Source organism: Nicotiana tomentosiformis, chromosome 12, assembly GCF_000390325.3.
Source record: "Nicotiana tomentosiformis chromosome 12, ASM39032v3, whole genome shotgun sequence".
Classification (NCBI taxonomy): domain Eukaryota; kingdom Viridiplantae; phylum Streptophyta; class Magnoliopsida; order Solanales; family Solanaceae; genus Nicotiana; species Nicotiana tomentosiformis.
Window position 1 is genome coordinate 75144775 of NC_090823.1, and position 21760 is coordinate 75166534.

The window sequence follows — 21760 nt, forward strand, 5'->3', positions numbered from 1 at the left end:
TCATTTCACTCCTCGGCACCATTGACCATAAGTATAACTTTCATTCTTGGCACATTGGCCACACTTTATATCTCCAACCCACTTCTTTCACTTTCAAGCATCCTTATAGATTATCAACAACAAGGTATTTCAAATCAAGACTTTAGGTACACACATAAGCAATTGGAGTTCTAGATGCATGGAGTATTCTTTCCAAGTTAAGCATAATGAACTTTCATTTGACACACGACTCAAGCCATAACATTTTAATACACATATAATTCTCGAACACATTCTCGAAGGATAACATAATGTGATAAGAACATTCGGAACACATTTTGAATACATAATTCTCGACACTTGCTTACTCGGGACAATAGAATTTATTGGGAACAACTCGGAACATGGGAATAAGGAACTTGAGCCAACCATACTTGAAACTTATGGGGACATCATGGAATTCAGTTCTAAGAGAGTAGTTTAGCCAACATACCTTGTTTGAGCTTTCCTTAAGTTATTACAACGTCCCAACACTTCTAGCAATAACAATCTATAGGAAGATAGCAAAAATCGGATAATAATTAGAAGGATTCACATGGTGTAACTCTCTTAGGAATTTTGTCAAACACCTAGTACGAAAAATAGTCTATAAAGCTCTACAATGGTAATCCCTTCCTCCCTCAACTAATTTCAACAAGAAACTAACCAACATGGTTCATTAATCCCACATACTACAACCTATTGTCACATGCATGGCCTATTTCCATCCCCCACAATATACATGAACTCATAACCTCTTGCATGAAAGCTTAGAAGTAGGACTTACCCGGATAGATGATAATCTAGTGATTGGCTTCCTTGATTCTTGAAGATTGGTGCAAGAATGGGTGATTAGAATGCTAGGTTTCCTCCTTCTCTATCTAAAATACTTTTACCTCTCTCTAAAATCATCAGACATTTGCTTCAAAATGAGCTCCTAAGGTTATTTATCAAAATGGGGTCGGGTTATAAAAATAGGAAAATGAACCCTCCGAACTCTGGTCTGCGGTCGCAGAATGGACCGCATAACAGATATGCATCCCACAAAATGGGCTGCTAATATGATGCCAAGTATTGGGCTGGTCTGGACTGGTCTGCGATCGGTCTACTATCACGACCCAATTTCTCCCTCTGTGAACCGTCATGACGGCACCTAGTCTCTGCGACTAGGTAAGCCTAACACTTTTGCGGAAGTGAAACTAAAGCATGTACATTAACTACTAATAGTAACAAATATCTAATAAGCAACTGAATGCCACTCGGCATATACAATTAACACCTCTAAAAAAATGTACAAAATAATTTTCCAAAACCCGGAATACCATAAGTCACAAGCTACTAAGAAGTCTTAACCATTATATACATCATTTTAATAGAAAGAAGAAAAAATGAACATAGGGGGATAGAGGGGGACTCCGAGGATCTGCGGGCGTGAGCAGATGTACCTTGAAGTCTCCAATAAACAGCAGCGACTGCAACTAGTGATGAGGCTAGTAAGATGAACCTGGATCTGCACACGAAAAATATGTGCAGGAAAGGGCGTGAGTACACCACAACGGTACCCAGTAAGTGCCAAGCCTAAGCTCGGTCGAGTAGTGACGAGATCAGGTCAGGTCCCTACTGGTATAAATATAATGAAATAAGACAATGAAATATCGTAGTAAAAATAAATATGGAAATCTAACAGGAATAGAATCAATGAAAGACAACAGCTCAGAACACAGTGATAACAACAGGGGATCTCCTGAGATACCGTCTCGTAGTCCCAAATGTAAATGTGCAGGGGGATCTCTCGGAATACCGTTCCGTAGTCCCAAAATAAATATGCAAAACAGGGGGATCTCCCAGAATATCGTTCTGTAGTCCCAAAGTAAATATGCAGTACATGGGGATCTCCCGGAATACCGTTCCGTAGTCCCAAAGTAAATATGTAGCGCAACCAACCGAAATAACAATTACAGCAAGAAATCCTACAATTTAGACTAAGTTCAAGTCAAGGAAAGCGGGTAATTTCACTAAACATGCTGCATAAAGTTCAAATAGGAAATTAAACAAGTAGGCATGCTATTCTAGTCTAAACAGGATAGTTACATATGCTAGTGTGTTTCGAATAAGGAGAAAACAAGCTATGACATAGTGAAAAACGGAGTTTTACAACAAATAGCCCGTGTACGTACTCGTCACCTCACGTACACGGCCCTCACATATCAAACAGTACCAAATCCTAAGGGGAGTTCCCCCACACAAGGTTAGGCAAGCCACTTACCTCGAACCAAGCTCAAATCAATCTGTCACAATGCTCTTTCCACAAATATCCGACTCCGAATGGCTCAAATCTAGCCAAAACCAATTACATAACATAAATATAGCTACAAGAAACTAATCTAGCTAACGAAATCAAAGATAAGGCAAGAAATTAGAAAAATGCCCAAAAAGCCTCCCCAGGCCCACGTCTCCGAATCGGGTAAAAGTCATAAAATACAAACACTCATTCACTCACGAGTCTAACCATACCAAATTCACTCAAATCCGATAGAAAAATCTCGATCAAAACCCCAAAATTTGGTCTAAGAACTTTTCTCAATTTTTCCCAAATTTTCACCCCAAATCCGAAATTAAATGATAAAATTAATGATAGAATAGTGGGATATAACCATAAAGGAGTTAGGAATCATTACCCAATGAATTCCTCTGAAAATCTCTCGAAATTTTGCCTTCTACCGAGCTCCCAATTCAATTTTGTGATATGAACTCAAAACCCTCCTTTTTGAACTTTAATACTGCCCAGTGAATCCTTAATCGCGATCGCGGAAATAGCCTCGCGATCGCAAAGAACAACTTTGCTACCCCAGAAATTAACTCTACGCGATCGCGTAAACCACCACGTGAACGTGATGCTCAAGCTCCCATACTCACGTGATCGTGAACGTCCTCACGCGTTCGTGATGAGCAAAGTGCGTGGCCCAACTTTGGTCCACTAAACCCTACGCGAATGCGACCTTGTCTCTACGTTCGCGAAGCACCACCTCACATCACTACACGTTCACATCCCTATGTCCACGAAGGCGAAGAACAATTCCATCCTCTGCCTGGCTAAGCCTATGCGATCGTGGATCACCCCACGCAATCGCGTATAAGGAAACTAGAACTCAGACACCAGAAAACTTCAGCAACCTCCTAAGTCCAAAACTCGATCTGTTGGGCATCCAAAACTCACCCGAGGCCCCCAGGACCTCAACCAACCATACCAACCAATCCTAAAATATCATAAAAACATAGTCGAGCCCTCAAACCACATCAAACAATGCAAAAAATCAAGAATCACCTTCCAACTCAAACTTAAAGAACTTGAAACTTCAAAATTCGACAACCGACGCCGAAACCAACCAAACCACGTCCGATTGACCCCAAATTTTGCACACAAGTCTTAATCAACACTATAGACCTACTCTAACTTCCGGAATCATAATCCAACCCCAATATCAAAAATTCCACTACCGGTCCAAAACTCCAAAAATTCGACTTTCGCCATTTCAAGCCTAAATGAGCTACAGACCTCCAAAACACAATCCGGACACGCTCCTAAGCCCAAAATCACCCAACGGACCTAACAGAATCAACGAAACTCCATTCTAGAGTCATATTCACACAGTTCCAACAATGGTGCCATTCCTAAGGCTTAAACCTCCATTTAGGGACTAAGTGTCCCAAACACTTCCAAAAACCAAAATGAAACCTCCAGGTAAATCACAATAGCAGAAAAAGATACGGGGGAAGCAATTAAATAGGGGATCGAGGCTATAACTCTCAAGATGGCCGGTCAGGTCGTCACATCCTCCCCCTTTTAAAATAATTGTTCGTCCTCGAATGAGTATAGAGACATACTTGAAACTGTGAAAAGATGAGGATAACGGCCACACCTATCCTGCTCGGTCTCCCAAGTCACCTCCTCGACCGGCTGGCCCCGCCACTAAACCTTTACTAATGCAATATTCTTTGACCTCAGCTTCCGAACCTACCTGTCCAAAATAGCCACTGGCTCCTCAACGTAGGATAGATCCTTGTCCAACAGGACTGAGCTGAAATTAAACACATGAGACAGATCATTGTGATACCTCAGGAGCATCGAAACATGAAATACCGAATGAACTCCTGCTAGGTTGGGAGGTAAGGAAAGCTTATAAGCAACCTCCCCAACTCGCCGCAACACCTCAAAGGGGCCAATAAACCATGGGCTCCGGTTGCCCCTCTTTCCTAACCTCATAACGCCCTTCATAGGCGAAACCCGAAGCACGACCCGCTCTCCAACCATGAATGCAACATTGCGAATCTTTCGGTCCGCATAGATCTTCTTTCTGGACTAGGCTGTGTGAAGTTTCTCCTAAATCACCTTTACTTTCTCCAAGGCATCTTGAACGAAGTCCGTACCCAATAATCTGGCATCGCCCGGTTTGAACCAACCCACTGGGGACCTACACCGCCTACCATAGAGAGCCTCATACAATGCCATCTAAATGCTGGACTGATAACTGTTGTTGTAGGCAAACTCCGCAAGTGGCAAAAACTGATCCTAAGAACCTCCAAACTCCATCACACACGCACGAGGCATATCCTCAAGAATCTGAATAGTGCGCTCTGACTGCCCGTCCGTGTGAGGGTGAAAGGTTGTGCTCAACTCCACCCAAGTACCCAACTCATATTGTACGGCTCTCCAGAACCGTGATGTAAACTGTGTGCCCCAGTCAGGGATGATAGATACCGGCACGCCATGAAGTATGACAATTTCTCGGATATAAACTCGAGCCAGCTGCTCGGAAGAATAGGTAGTCATCATAGGAATGAAATGAGCTGACTTGGTCAGCCTGTCCACAATCACCCAAACTGCATCAAACTTTCGCTGAGTCTGTAGGAGTCCAACAACGAAGTCCATAGTGATCCGCTCCCATTTCCACTCCGAAATCTCTATCTTATGAAGCAATCCACCCGGTCGCTGATGCTCATACTTCACCTGCTGACAATTTAGACATCTAGCCACATACTCTACTATGTCCATCTTCATCCTCCTCCACCAATAATGTTGCCTCAGGTCCTGATACATCTTCGTGGCACCCGGATAAATGGAGTACCGCGAGCTGTGAGCCTCCTAGAGAATCAACTCACGCAAACCGTCCACATTGGGCACACATAACCTGCCTTGCATCCTCAATGCACCATCCTCCCTAATAGTGACCTCCTTAGCATCACCGTGCTGGACCGTGTCCTTAAGGATAAGCAGATGGGAGTCATCATACTTACGCTCCCTGATACAATCATAAAAGGAAGATTGAGAGACCACACAAGCCAATACTCGACTCGAATCATAAATATCCAATCTCACAAACTGGCTGGCTAAGGCCTGAACATCCAACACCATGGGCCTCTCTACTGCTGGTAGATAAGCTAAACTCCCCAAACTCTCTACCGGGCAACTTAAAGCATCGGCCACCACATTGGCCTTCCCCGGGTGGTACAAAATGGTGATATCATAATCCTTAAGCAGCACTAACTACCTCCTCTGACGCAAATTAAGATCCTTCTGCTTGAACAGATACTGCAAACTCCGGTGATCAATGTAGATCTCATAAGGAACGCCATACAAATAGTGCCTCCAAATCATCAAGGCATGTACAATAGCTGCTAACTCAAGGTCGTGGACATGATAGTTCTTTTCATGCACCTTCAGTTGTCTAGACGCGTAGGCAATCACCCTACGGTCTTGTGTCCACCTGAATCGGAATCGGAATCCGACCCCGATAACAAAAATTCCACTATCGGTCCAAAACTCCAAAAATTAAACTTTCGCCATTTCAAGCCTAAATGAGCTACAGACCTCCAAAACACAATCCGAACACGTTCCAAAGCCCAAAATCACCCAACGGAGCTAACAGAATCGACAAAACTCCATTCCGGAGTCGTCTTCACATAATTCCAACTATTATTCCAATCCTAAGGCTTAAACCTCCATTTAGGGACTAAGTGTCCCAAACACTTCCAAAAACCAAAATAAAACCTCCCGGAAAGTCACAATAGCAAAAAACGATACGGGGGAAGCAGTTAAATAGGGGATCGGGGCTATAACTCTCAAGATGACCAGCTGGGTCGTCATATCTGCGGTCCGCAGACCACTTATGCTGCCGCAGAATGGACCGCAGAATCATCCAACAAAATTTTTCAAGCCAAATCTGTGATGGAAAATGCGGATCGCAAAATGGATATGCAATCGTAGAATGGACCGCAAAATGACCTTCAAAATTCAACCATTTTTCTGCTCAACTCTGCGACGGGTATGTGGTCCACGGAGTGGTTCTGCGGTCGTGAAACTGACCGCAGAATCGCCTTCTTCTGCCAAAGAGTTCCATCAAGTCCTCAGTGCATTCTTTAACCTAAAAAGTTTGTATTAACTACTACATCCGTACACATCACCCTACCTCGACACCACAAAACTTGAATCCCTTGGCGAAATTTTACGGGGCCTTACATATATATATATATATATATATATATATATATATATATATATATATATATATATATATATATATATATATATATATATATATCGGATTTGTGCATCTGGCGAGACAAGGTGAGATAATTGTTGATACGCGTATGGCGAGATAAGGTGGGCATTTATTTTATTGTTGTGCACACTGTGAGACAAGGGGGGCTATGTGGGGATAACATGTGATCGCCTGGGGATATTTTATAGATGAGATTTGTGTTGTTTCCAATGTGCTAACATGTGCCTCTGTCATTTACTTGATGAGTTGGTTGCCAAGGTAAATTCACCTATGTGGAGTTGTTATCTCATATTCTATTGAATTGTTGGTGAGATAACAGAATGAAATATAAAGAAAGTTGTTATCATACATTACTTTAATTGATTCTCGATAAATTTCTCTTGAACGTATTAACGATAACTGACACGGGTTGGGATATACATTGTGGCATAAGGTCTTTGCCGTGTGGTTGTGAGTTATTATGTGGCACAAGGTCTTTGTCGTGCGGTTGTGAGTTATTCTGTGGCACAAGGTCTTTGTCGTGCGAGTGTGACTTATATTGTGCCACGAGGTCTTTGTTGTGTGAAGGTGAATGATAATGTAGGCACGAGATGCCATGTGCATATGATTCATGCTTTGTGACTGGTGATTGTCATTATTAGGTGTGGTACCTCGGGGTGATTCTTATTGTAAATCTTGTGTTGGAACGGTTTGATGATTAGCACTATCATTTATTTTTCCTTAATTAATTTTACTTGTATTTTATTAGTGCTTTGATTATTTTGTTGTTTTATCACATGATTACTCTTTGTTGCCATTTATCTATTTTTCTCTACGTCGTTAGCTTTATATTTATATTGTGCACGGGTTATTTGACTAGTGAGTGTCTTGACTTGAACCTTGTCACTACTCCTCCAAGGTTAGTCTTGATATTTACTGGGTACTGATTGTAGTGTACTCATACTATGCTTCTACACATTTTTGTGCAGATCCAGGTACATCGGACCGTGCTGGACGATAGAGAGTTGAGTTAAGCTTGAGTTGCGGAGACTTCAAGGTATACCTAATGTTCATGCTCGCAAGACTCGGAGTCACCTTCTGTTGTCTTTCATCAATACTGCCATTTAAATCCTACAACAGTGTTGTATTTAGAGATTTGTAGTGTATTTCAGTACAACTTATGACTCTGTACTATCGGTTTTGGGGATGTATGACTATTGTTCATTTTTAGCTATGTTTTGTCATTTATCAAATTTTATTTAATAGTTAAATGGTTTTAATTTGTAATCTCAACATGTATTATGCGTACCTAGTTCTCGGAACACGGTGACATCACGATCCTTAAGGTGAGATTTTGGGGTTGTGCCAAGTTGGTATCAGAGCTCTAGGTTCATAGGTTCTATGAGTCATAAGCAAACTTTAGTAGTCTCGTGGATCGGTACAGAAAGGTCTGTACTTATCTTCGAGAGGCTATGTGAAACGACTCGATCGGTCATTTTTTGTAATAGCACCCCATTACCCCGTTTATGCTTCACACACGTGTGTTTATAATTTTATGACTTGTGGGGTTGGTTAGTATCGTTCCTGGAAGCTTTCGGGTTGATTTGGACCCTTTGATTCGTGACTTAGAAGTTTAAATTAGAAATGATGACCAAACTTTGACTTTAGTGAAAACAATCCTGGAATTATGTTTTTATGGCTCTGATAGCTTCATATCGTGATTTTGGATTTGGGCATATATTCGGAATTGATTTCGAAAGTCCGTAGTTTGATTTATGTTATTTTGCCGAAATTTGGCAATTTGAAGTTGAAAAGTTTGAGCGTAAGTTGACTTTTAGTTATCGAGCTCAGAATTTGAATTTAGGACTTGGAATAGGTCCGTTATGCTATTTAGAACTTGTCTGCAAATTTGTTATCATTCGGAATTGGTTTGATAGGATTCAGACGTTTAGTTGTAAATCTAGAAATTCTTGAAAATTACTTTGCAATTCATGCGTTTTAGAGTTCAATTCATAGTTTTAGATATTATTTTTGTGTTTTGATCGCACGAGCAAGTTTGTATGATGTTGTTAGACTTGTGTAGAGGTTTCGATTTGGATCCCCAAGGGGACGGATGAGTTTCGGACATATTCCGAAGTGGTTTGGACTGAAATTACAAAAACAATCTGGTGAATGGTGCCTTTGGTATCGCAATTGCGAACACCAGGGTCGCATTTGCGAACTTAGCAAGGAAACCACTGGTATCGCAATTGCGATGCTTGGGTCGCATTTGCAAAGAGGTCTTGGGCTAGGCTAGTTCGCATTTGCGATGGCCTTCATCACTTTTACGAGGGCAGCAGGGTTCGCAATTACGAACCAATCTTCGCATTTGCGAAGAGCTTCCCAGGCCTGTAAGTGCCGCAATTGCGAGGGTTCGCTATAAGTCCCTATAAAATTTCACCTAAAACTCAGAGTTTCGTGGTGCCGAGGTTGGCTAATGTATTCTAGGCTCTATACGGCAGGAGATGTAGATCTCCCATTGGGTGGTTCGAGATTGGGGAAGCGGAGTTCATAGGGCCAGACCTTGTGCATCAGGCTATGGAGAAGGTTAAGATCATTAAGGAATGGTTGAAAACTGCCCAGAGTCGTCAGAAGTCCTATTCGGATGTACGTCGTAGGGATTTGGAGTTCCAAGAGGATAATTGGGTATTCTTGAAGGTTCCCCCATTAAGGGGATAATGCTATTTGGACCATACAGAATCATTCAAAGGATTGGTCAGGGGGCTTATAGGCTAGAACTACCTCCAGAGATGTCTTTAGTGCACCCAGTGTTTCATGTATCCATGTTGAAAAAGGTGGTTGGAGATCCGTCGCTTATTGTTCCGGTTGACACTATAGAGGTTAATGAGGAATTGACTTATGAAGAGATTCCTATTGCCATTCTTGATAGCCAAGTCCGAAAGCTGAGGAACAAAGAGATTGCCTTCGTGAAGAGGCCACCTGGGAAGCCGAGGAAGAGATGAAGAAGAAGTATCGTCATTTGTTTGAATAGTTATGTAGTTGTGTCCATGATGTTAAAAGCTATCTTTCTAAAAATTATGTTTCCCCTGTACTACTATGTTAAGAATACTCCTTCTTGGTAATGTAATGTTTATGGAATTGTGGCCAGTGTTGTTTCCATGTTGTTTTACATCGTTGTGTTATGGTTATGCGGTTAGGACTGGTTTTGGGATTCTCTGGCAGGTGGATAGGCTCAATTACAGGGGAGACTCTGGCGAAAACTTTGGAAATTTAGGGAGTTAGTCAAATTTTGGAACAATTGATGTGTGAAGTAATAGTTGGGTCACATTGGATGCTAATGGTAGATTTTGAACCTCATTCAAGGACGAATGATTCTAAGCGGGGGAGGATGTAAGGACCCGTAAAATTTCACATAAAACCCAGGGATTCGTGGTATCGAAGTAGGATAATGTATTTGAGATTTGTAGAAAATCTTTGCGACTCGTAAGCTCGCCACGGTACGGACTTTTTGGGCTGAACATAACATTGGGGAGTTAAAGAATAATTGTTGCAGAACAGGGCATTTTTGCAATCCATTATGCGACCGCAGAACTTATATGCGGACCGCAGATCCGCCGTAGAGAAATGGGCCAATTTTGGAGGTTGTTTTGATGTTAACTATGTGACCGCATAATGGTTTCGCAGGGCGCACATCCGTCACAGAACCAGCATGAAGATTTCCGGAGGGAGATTCTGCGGTCCATTCTACCGCCGTAAAATTAATATGCGGGCCGCAAACTGGACCAGACCAGACCAGTTTTTGGGACCGTTTCTGCTGTCCATTTTGTGGGCCGCATACCTGATCTGCTATGAACTCTGCGACCGCAGAGTTGAATTCGGAGGGTCCATTTTCTGATTTTTAAAACCCTATCTCATTTTTATAAAACAACCTAAGGGGTCATTTTAGAAGGTTCAAACTGATATTTTAGAGAGAGGAAAGTGGTCTAGAGTGAGAAGAGGAATTCTTAAGCTATTTGTTCATCAATCTTTGCTCAAGTCCGGAAGACTTCACAAGGATAACTCACAAGGTCTTCATCCAAGAGGTAAGATTCTAGCCCTAGCCTTCAATTTCAAAATTTGGGTTGGGAATAAGTAATGGGAAAGTGGGTTTTGAGAATAAGAGTTGTTATTTATGCATGCATGTATTAATAAAGATGGTAGGAAGGTTGTGGAGTATTTGTGGGTGGCCTATTGAAGTGTGGATTGATTGTGGGGTAAACGAATCCACCATAGGAGTACCTTGAAACCTTAATACACTCAGTGCTTAATAAAATGCTCAAATGAGTTGAAACCCCGAATATCTTCATAATTATGGTTCAAATTTGGCATGTTCCTAATAGATTGATATCGCTAGAATTTTTGGAACATTGCAGTAATTTAAGGAAGCTCAAGTGAGGTATATTGGCTAAACTCCTCTTGTAGAAATAAAATTCCATGATGTCCTCGTAAGTTGCAATTATGATTGGCTCAACTTCTTATTTCTCATGTTCCGAGTCCTTCCTAATAGATTTGGTTATTCTAAAAATAAGTGATGTGTTGAAAGATATATGTACTCAAAATGTGTTCCAAATGTTCCTATCATATCATGATTCCCTCCGAGAATGTAACCTAATATTATCAATGTACCAAAGGTGTTGTGATTTAAAAATCATATTTCAATTGCAAGTTAGTATGATTAATAGTGGAAGAGAAACTCAATGTGCTTAAGACCTTTGTTTGTTCATATGTGTACTTGAAGTTTGATTTGAAATTCTCTTATTGATGATAATCCATGGTAACACTTGAAAGTTATAAGGGCAAGTATGAAATATGAAATATGGCTGACGTGCCGAGAATGATATTATAATTGTGGCCCCAAGTGCCAATGAAATGGAAAGATGTGTGAAAGATTATGAAATGAGTTGTAAATATTTTAAATAATAAATGCTTCGGGAGTATTGTTTAGTCACAGAGGAAGGGTAGGTCGAAATAACCTAACCCCGAAACTACATGTGCCAGTGTAGGAGTAATTGAGGGGTAAATCCTCGTGTTGATGTGATGAGATTGTTTCCCCTTATATGGGATGAGATTAATGTGTTGTGATATTTCCCCTTAAATGGGATGAGATTATTACTTGCGAAATGTGATGTGATTTCGACCCACACGGCATTGTGGTGAGACGACTTAGTCGATCGGGCTGAGATCGAACGCCATACCGCGCACATGATGGTCTTATGAGTGGATGTCTTGGAGCGATATGGCTTAGCAAATCGGGCTGAGATCAGACTCCGTGCTAAAAACACGGTGGTGTATCGGTAGTAAAGATCTCAAAACTTAAAAATATTAAAACTTACTTAAAATTTATCTTTCCCCCTAACTTGACACCTTGATACTGTTTGAGACTCTCATTGGTTTCATGTTTCCTTCTCATTTTACTATTACTCATTTTATTGAGAGGGTGTTTAGTTTTACATACTAGTACTATTCCATATTTACTAACGTCCCCTTTGCGGGGCGCTGCATCTTTAATGGATGCAGGTGGTTCCACAACTGGAGGTATTGATCAGTGATAGCAGTACACCCTTTCCTTAGCTGACTTGGTGAGCCCCAATTCATTTCGGGGTCTTGTATCTCCTATTCTCTATGTATATTGTTTTTAGGTATAGCCGAAGCCTTATTGCCGGCACTATCATGCTACTCTTTTGTATCTATTAGAGGCTCTGTAGACATAGCGTGGGTGGTACCTTTGTTTTGGGAAGTCAAATTAAAAATGTTGTATTTGTATCATATGTTTCTACTTCTAAACTATGAATGCGTAAAGTAATACTTTGGGAAATCTTGAATGAAGTTCTAACAGTAATGAAATTCGGATTGTTCATATAACCCTCTCATTGTCTAATTAATGAAATATATCTTCTCTTTATTCATGGGTGATTTCGGGTAGGTGACATTGTACAGGCTTGCTTGGCTGGGTTATCTCGGTTGAGCGTTGGTCTCGCTCCTCGAGGTCCGAGCGTGACATTCGCAATTGCAAACCCATATCGCAATTGCGATAAGCTAAACATAAGGGCTGAAAGTCGGGATTTCATCTCTCATTTGTGAACCCTAGACTCCGCAGGAGGCGATTTGGAGAAGTGATTTTCACCTACAAACCTTGGGTAAGTGATTCTAATCTATTTCTAATCATATTCCATCAACATATCTTAGATTTTAACATCAAAATCATGTGAATCAAAGTGAAAATCTGTGAAACTTTGTCATGTTTTTGAAAAATAAGAAATTGGGTTTTGAGAGTAGATTTGGACTCGAATTTTGAAACTAATCACATATATGAACTCGTGGGGTCATGGGTAGTCAGAATCTATATTTGGACCCGGGTTTTTACCGGGCGAGCCCCGGGTTGACTGTTGTTGACTTTTTGGGAAAAGTATAAAGATCTTAGCTTTATCTATTGCAATTGATTTCCCTAGCATTGTTTGATGGTATTAAGTCGATTTTGGTTAGATATGAGCCGTGTGGAGGAGAAATTTAAGGGAAAATCTATTTTCGAGTGTTGAATTGGCCTAGTTGAGGTAAGTTCCTTGCCTAACTTTGTGTGGGGGAACTACACCTTAGGGTTAGTATTGATTGATTCATTTGTGATATGTGAAAGACGTGTACACGAGGTGACGAGTGGGTACACGGGTTGTACGTGGTAATTGACTGGTTTAGGCTACTTAGACTATTTCCATGCTTAAAATGAGATACCATATCATGTTCTAAATTCTTATAGTCAATCTATTCCTATTTGAGTTAGTCTATCCTTAAATGCTTTAATTGACTTGTTTAACACTTGTTCTATATCCTACTTGATAAATTGCTCTCATGCCTTAGTTGAACTTGTTGCCTTTATTTGATACATGTCATATTTTTCATTGTTGATTATCCTTTCTTGAAGTCATTGTACATGTATCTCTTTTATTGATAATTTTTGTTACTAGTTATCTCTTTCGTTGCTATTATTCTCATTCGAAGTCATGTTATTCCTTCCATTGTGAGTTATTTGTATTTAGTGTGTAGTTACGTGTTATCTTTCTTATTGTTGAGTTATTGGTATTGAAGTGGTGGAAGCCGTATCATTTTGAAGCAAAGTTGATAATTGTTAAGATATCGTTCTTGTTGAGAATTTTACATTCATTGTTATTGTCGATATTCTTGTACACGTTGTGGCAAAGTCGTGGGCTATTGTTGTGGAAACATTGATATTGTTGATTGTTGGCAAGTTATGATATATGGGAACTTGTAATGCGAGTTGTTATTGTGATGTGATATTGACGCGCATGCAGCGGTATAAGGCTTGGGGTTAATGTGCATGTGGCAGTATAAGGTGGGACTTATGTGCGTGTTGCTTGTAGGGGAACTACGTGAAGCCACGCGGCGTCATAAGGTGGGCTAAAGTGTGTGTAGCTATTTCGAGAAAATTGTTTTCAAAAACCTATTTCAAATGTGAGGCTCATGCGGCAGTATAAAGAAGGATTGTGATTGAGATTGTGAATTGTGAATACGAGGCGGTACCTCATTGTGATTCTTGTTGTTATGTTCTTCCTTGTTTTTGTCAGTATTTGTCCGTATATGATCATTGCAGTTCTCTTTAACATATTTCTTTATGTTATTTTCGTTCTCACAATTTTGGTATTAGTTCATGTTGTTAACTGTTTCGTATCAATTATTTCTCCGCTTTCCATTATTTATCCTTATTATATTTTCACACTGTTTATTTATATCCTAGTAGGTGTCTTGACCGAGCCTTGTTACTAATCTACTGAGGTTAGGCTTGATACTTACCAGGTACCATTGGGAGAAATCAAGGTATACCTGCTCTACATCTGCAGGCTTTAAGGTATACCTGCTTGGGCTACTAATGCAGTTACTATATTTTGGATGAGATTGAAATATTGAGGTGATTGTGATTATTCCCCTTAATTGGGATGAGATTGATATAAGCTGAGAATTGGAAAGTCAACCCACACGGCATATGTGGGAAGGTGGCCTAGCCGATCGGGTGGAGATCGGACGCCATGTTGCGCACATGGTGGTACTACTCTTGGTAACACCTTTTATTTCACATCACATGTCAAACCACATTGTTCGTGGGGAGATGTCCTAGCCGATCGGGCATAATAGGACTCTGTGCTAAAAACACGGTGGTATATCGGTGCTAATGATCTCCCAACCAAAAAGATATATTATTTTCGTATTTTGAAAATTGTTATGTTTTAACTAGGCATTTAGATATTGTTGATTGTGACTTGCTGTTTCTATGGTTTTTCCTTTTCTTAATTGGCATTCTATTTTGAAAGAGGACATTTAGCTTTACATACTATTACTATTCTATATGTACTAACGTCCCTTTTGCCGGGGGCGCTGCATCTTCAATGGATGCAGGTGGTTTGTCAGCGGGCGGTTTTGATCCTTATTAGCAGTTACTCTCTATTCAGCAGGTTTTGTTGAGCCCTACTCTGTTACGGGCTTTATGGCATTTGGCGTTGTATTTTGTGCTTTGAGGTATAACCGGGGCCTTGTCGCCGACACTTCCATTCTTCACTTATGTTGTACTTAAAGGCTCCGTAGACAGGTTGTGGGTGGTGTCTGATGTTAGGAATGGAACTAGAAGTGTTGGTATTTGGCAAACCTGTTTTTCATCATATCTATAAACTTGTAATATTTTAGAAACCGTAAATGAATATCCTTTAAGTAATGGAAAAAGAATGTGGAACACTTGACTCTTCTCATGTCTATCACTTGTACTAATTCTTATATTGTTAATGGGCAAGGTTGGGTAGAAGGTATCTAGCAAGCTCGCTTAACCGGGGTATCTCGGTTGAGCGCCGGTCGCACTCCTCGAGGTCGGAGCGTGATATATATATATATATATATATATATATATATATATATATATATGTGTGTGTGTGTGTGTGTGTGTGTGTGTGTGTGAGAGAGAGAGAGAGAGAGAGAGAGAGAGAGAGAGAGAGAGAAAGAGAGTGTGTGTATGTGTATGTGTGTGAGTGTGTGTGTATATATATAGAGCCCGCCTTGTCTCGCCGCATGTGCAATATCAATAATAATAATAATAGCACCGCAGAAACCTCGTGCAAACACCCGACAATCCACTCAACAAGTCCACGTGTGCCAAAATCACAACAACGCAATATACTCACAAATTTGCCAACGCAGTGCACACGGACAATCAATAAGGGAAAGAGGATGGGTGTTCAACATATAACATGAATTCAGCTAACCCAAAAACAACAATTTCACAAACGCCCAACTTGGCCAATTAAGGAAATAAAATCCTAAAACATGATCTCTAACATGGAATATGAACTCAAGTAATCATCCACAATTGGGAACATGTAGTGTAGAGATCTCACAATCAAAAAAAGGCAATAAGAGTAACCTCGGGTCATATCCGGTGATAACCAACACATATACGCCTGTTTACACACTCATCACCTTATATACACGTTGTTCACATAATACAAATAATGCAAATAGACCAAATCCTACGGGGACGCTTCTCCCACACAAGGTTACGCAAGATACTTACCTCAAAAGCCCTCAATCAATACTCTAAGAATAGTTTTCCTCTAAAATCCACATCTGCTCGGCGCAAATCTAACCAAAATCGACTTAATAACATCAAATTGCCACAACCCAAAATCCAACCAGTCATGATGACACCTAACCCGACCCGCTAAGTAAGCCAAATAACATCCAACCAACTCAAATGAGAATAAAAAGAGTCAATGAGTACAATAACTGAAGTTCTATACAAAAATCCCAAGGATTGGTAGTACAAATCATAAGCTTCTAAAACTTAGAATTTACAAAGCTAGTACGAAATAAGTACATCATCTGTTCGACATATACATAAATAGATTTTTGCAAATCTAAAGTAACCAAGGACAAATGGCAGCTATATCCGAAAAGCAGGTACATCTTTAATGCCAGCTCCCGCCATACAAAGCAATATCAACTCCAAGATCTGGTGTAGTAAGAGTACAACCGACCCCATGTATTCAATAAGTAACAAACCTAACCTCATGTTGAAGCACTGATGAGCTCGGAAGATATTCGGAGTCCAACATCAATAATCGATAATAACATGAGATATGATAATTTTGGAAACAGTAAAACAACTCAAAAAACTATTATGCTGAGCTCGATCACGGTTGCAGGAGAATAGACATGCTTTTCAAGTATGACAGTCAAATTCCAAATCTTACCACCGAAATCAACTAAACATGAGTTTATCAAAAAAACTGTACTTTCCATTTCACAACACCAGATAAGAATTTTCGTTTACCAATTAGCATGAGAAAAGTACATCTCTGTGCCTACATGGCAATATACATGTCAAGTCATCAATTATCATATACCGTCTAGCATGAGGAACATACATCTTTATGCCTATATTTCTAATATACGTGTCAAATCATCAAATTTCATACTACCATCTAGAATGAGGAAAATGCATCTCTGTGCCTACATGTCAATTCAATGTCATCGCAGTGAAACCATCAACAATAACCACACTTAGGCCTCATTGGTTTTTACTTAATGGAGGTCTGAATATTAATTGTTTAGATCTCAGACATTAAGTGCGTTTATTTTTAAAGTCTGAAACTTAATCATTCAGATCTTAAAGATTAAGTGTGTTTGTTTTTTTACTTCATAACCACTTAATAGGTCTGAATATGTTTGTATAATTCAGATCTATAACAAAGACTTAATTTCATTAAGTTTTCTATCATCCACATTCATTATTAATTGTTGTCACCGCCTACCATTATCGACTATCACCATGCCACCCACCACCACAATACTCAAACACTACCACCACCACAACCATACTCAATCATAGCCGCCATCATTATCGACAACCACCAGCCACCATCCCCACTACCCCCACCACCATTATTCTCAACCACAACCACAAACTCATCCACCTCAACTACCATAACTAGCCACCCCATCACCATCAACAACCATAGCCGCCACTACCCACCATTATAATCTACCACCACCTTACTCAATCACAACCACCACCACCACCACCACCCACCACCACCATCCTCAACCATAATCGCTATCACTACCAATCCCCACTAGCTACTACCAATAATCACCACCATCAACCAAAACCACCACCAACCACCGCCTCTAATAGGTATTCACAAGCACCACCGTTAGCCATCATCACCACTAACTACCATATTTTAAAAAATAAAAATTTTATTGATAGAATATTAGATTAATTAGCATTTTATTTGAATTTTGTATTTATTAATTTTCAAATAAAGATAACTTTTATACATTCATATGTTAAAAACAAATAGTCTTAATTATTTATTCTTCAGATCTTGATACACATCTTACTATTCAGATTCGTATTTAGATTCAGATGTCTTAATCTTAATGTACATCTTGATATTCAGATGTGTACTTAGATTCAGACGTCTTAATCTTCAAAAAACAAATGAGGCCTTAGCATGCTCACGGTGCCTGGTACAAGGCTCTCACCATCACACACATCAACACTTAGCATTATACAGGTGCTTGGCATAAATGCCTCATCCAAGCACGTATATATAACACTGTGTCTGCACCCACTGCTGGTATGTCAGACTCTGGAGGGGAGGATCCTGCCCTAGCGCTAATCATAATCACATAGCCCAATCGTGGTGCATGGTGCATGCATAGCCTCAAAAATTAGTAACACGTATGCCTATGCAGGGCCTGACGTATGCCCCACTCCAATAACAATATAACTATTGCGGCATACAACCCGATCCAACATAACTCACATTATGACTCTCGGACCACATTAGTAATCAATCCGCTTAAGTCTCCATATGTCAACATATCACATAAATATAATTCAATCATATAACACGGAATACCACAATGTGCCTCAAATAAAACTCAAACTTGTGTACGTACAAAGACACCAATAACATGTGAAATAGCATATCAAGAATGCATAGAGGCAGAGATATAACATACGAGTATAACTATCACAACTAAAATAGTGTGACTATGGCTAAGGCAAATAGCTCATCATGGGAAAATAGCCATATCAGGTCTCAAACAATTAATCAGATATCCTAGACATGGTTTCTAGCATGAACAACAACTCACGTAGTCATACTAATAGAGAAAACATGATATCAAGAAGCATGATAGCAACAAGACACAAAATAGCCTATGAACTACCCGGATCATGAATACCTTGGTGCACGCACATACGCCTGTCACATAGCACGTGCATCACCCCCAACCCATCTCAAATATCATAGTTCTCAGGGATAATTTCCATAAATCCAAGTTTATATATTTTACTTACCCCGATCAAGTCAAATCAAATACCAATCTAGTTAAACAATATTCTAGAAATGCCATCCCGTGTTAATCAACCTCCGAACGGCTCGGAACTAGCCAAAAGTAACTCAAAAATATCAAATAATGCCTTAGGAAACAAACCCAAGCGATAAAGGTCGAATCTTTAATAAAAAATGCAACAACAACAACAACAACAATAACAATAACATACCCAGTATTATCCCACACCATGGGGTCTGGGAAGGGTAGTGTGTACGCAGACCTTACCCCTACCCTATGAGGATTGAAAGGTTGTTTTCAATGTCAAAAACTCAAATTCAACCAAAATGTCAACCCGGGTCGGCACCTCAGAACCTGTCAAAACTCACAATTTCCATAACCCATTCGAGTACGAGTCCAACCATACTAATTTCACTCAAATCTGACTCTGAATCGATGTTAAAAACTCAATAATTCATTTTATGAAAGTTTAGACAAAGCCCCCAATTTCTCTTTTAAAATCATCAATCAAATGCCAAAATCGAAGATGAAATGTAATAAAAACTGAGTCAAAAGTACTTACCCGAATCTATGTGGTGAAAATCCTCTCCAAAATCTCCCAAATTCGAGCTCCCCACTCAAAATGTGATAAAATAACTCAAAGTCCAAAAATAGAGTACTTATAGATCTGCTCCAGGTAAACCCTTCAAGAACACGGAAGAGGCCTGCATTCGCGAAGCACAAACTTAGCCGACCACAGAATTACCCTTAGTGTAATGACTCGACCGGTCGTTTTGAACACTAGCGCGGCGTTCGATGGTTTGAGGCCATGTGCAACTTCATTTCAGGTATTATGACTTGTACGCATGGTCGCGATTGAATTTCGGGAAGTTCGGAGTTGAATTGTAAATAAAATTCTCGTTTCGAAAGCTTTAAGTTGGAAGAATTGACTAAGATTATATTTTAGAGTAAACAGTCGCGGAATCAAGATTTGAAAGTTCCAGCAGGTTCGTATGATGATTTCGGACTTGAGCGTATGTTCGGATTGTGTTTTGGATTCCCCGGGAGCATTTCGGCACCTATTGTGGAAGTTAGCATTTTGGAAGAATTCCATAAATTTGGTTTGAAGTGCATTTCAATGTTATCGCTGTCCGTTTGGCATTCAGAGTTTGAGAATAGCTCCATATGGTGATTCCGGTATTGGGAGAGCATCCGGAAGTGCATTTGGAGGTCCGTAGGTCATTTTGGAGTCGTTTGGCGAAAGTTAGAAATTTGAAGGTTTTTGAGAAGTTTGACCGGAAGTGGACTTTTTGTTATCGGGGTCGGAATCTGATTCCGGAAGTTAGAGTAGGTCCATAATGTCAAATGTGACTTGTGTGCAAAATATGAGGGCAATCGGGCGTGATTTTATAGGTTTCGGCATCGAATGAGGAAGTTTGAAATTCTAAAGTTCATTAAGCTTGGAATGGGGTGCGATTCATGAATTCGACGTTGTTTGATGTGATTTGAAGGCTCGACTAAGTTCATAATGTATTTTGGGATGTGTTGGTATAATTGCTTAAGGTCCCGAGGGCCCCAGGTGAATTCCGGGTGGTTAACGGATCAAATTTGGAATTTGAAGATGGGCTGAAGAAGCTGAGCATCTGGTGTAACCGCACCTGCGTGAAGAGGGCCACAGGTGCGAGCCTGCAGGTGAGGGAAAATGGCTCGCAGAAGCGGAAGGGGACAGGTTGCTGAGAACCGCAGGAGCAGAAAGATGTGCGCACCTGCGAAGGCGCAGGTGCGAAGAGAGCAACGCAGGAGCGGACGTGCAGATACGCCGCAAAGAGAGCAGGTGCGAAAATGTTGGTCCGAGATAGAGCCGCACCTGTGATGGGATTTCCACAGGTGCGGGACCGCAGATGCGGCCAAGGCACTGCAGGTGTGGAAGTCGGGGCTGGGCAGTATCTTCTTTAAAGTGAGGGTTTGGCTCTATCTCATTTCATTTTCGCCCATGGGAGCCGAATTTGGGGAACATTTGAGTGCCATATTCATCAATCATAATGGGGTAAGTGCTTTCTTCACAATTTTGAGTTAAATACATGATCATATATGGATTTGAACATGGAAATTAGTAGAAATTGTGGGGTTTTGGTAGAAAACCTAGAATTTGGTATTTTTGGATTTTGACCAAGATTTTGGGCATGGAATTTGGAATAAATTACATATTTGAGTCCGTGATGTCATGGGTAAGGTTTATCTTCAAAAATGTTCGGAATCCGAGCATGTGGGCCCGAGGGTAATTTTATCGACTTTTCGAACGAAGTTGGGAATTGTGGTAAATAGGATTATAATGAGTATTAGAGTATATATTTATGGATTTGCTCATGTATTGACCAGTTTTGGAGCGTTGGGCATCAGTTTGAGTCGTCGGAAGGGCTTAGGAGCCGGTTATGGAACTTCGGAATGAGGTAAGTCTCCTTTCTAACCTTGTAAGAGGGAATTAAACCCATAGGTGAATTAAGTAAATAGTTGTACCTAATTGTGGGGGCTACGTACGTACGATGTGACGAGAGTCCGTGCGTAGCTACTATTATGCTATTGTCCGGGTAGTTTAGGACCCGAATCCTGCTATACTTGGAATGCTTGTGCCCTTACTTGCTAATATAATCACTTAGTCATGATAGAAATTGATAAAAGAATTGTATAAGGTTAAATTCACTTACTTGAAGGTTTGTATGAGATACTTGACTGTAAATGAGAAACTTGTGTTTTCTTGAAAATAATTGTTATTTGTGGATCGGGTCGAGCGTCTCGGTAGTAAATAAATACATCTATGGTTTGCG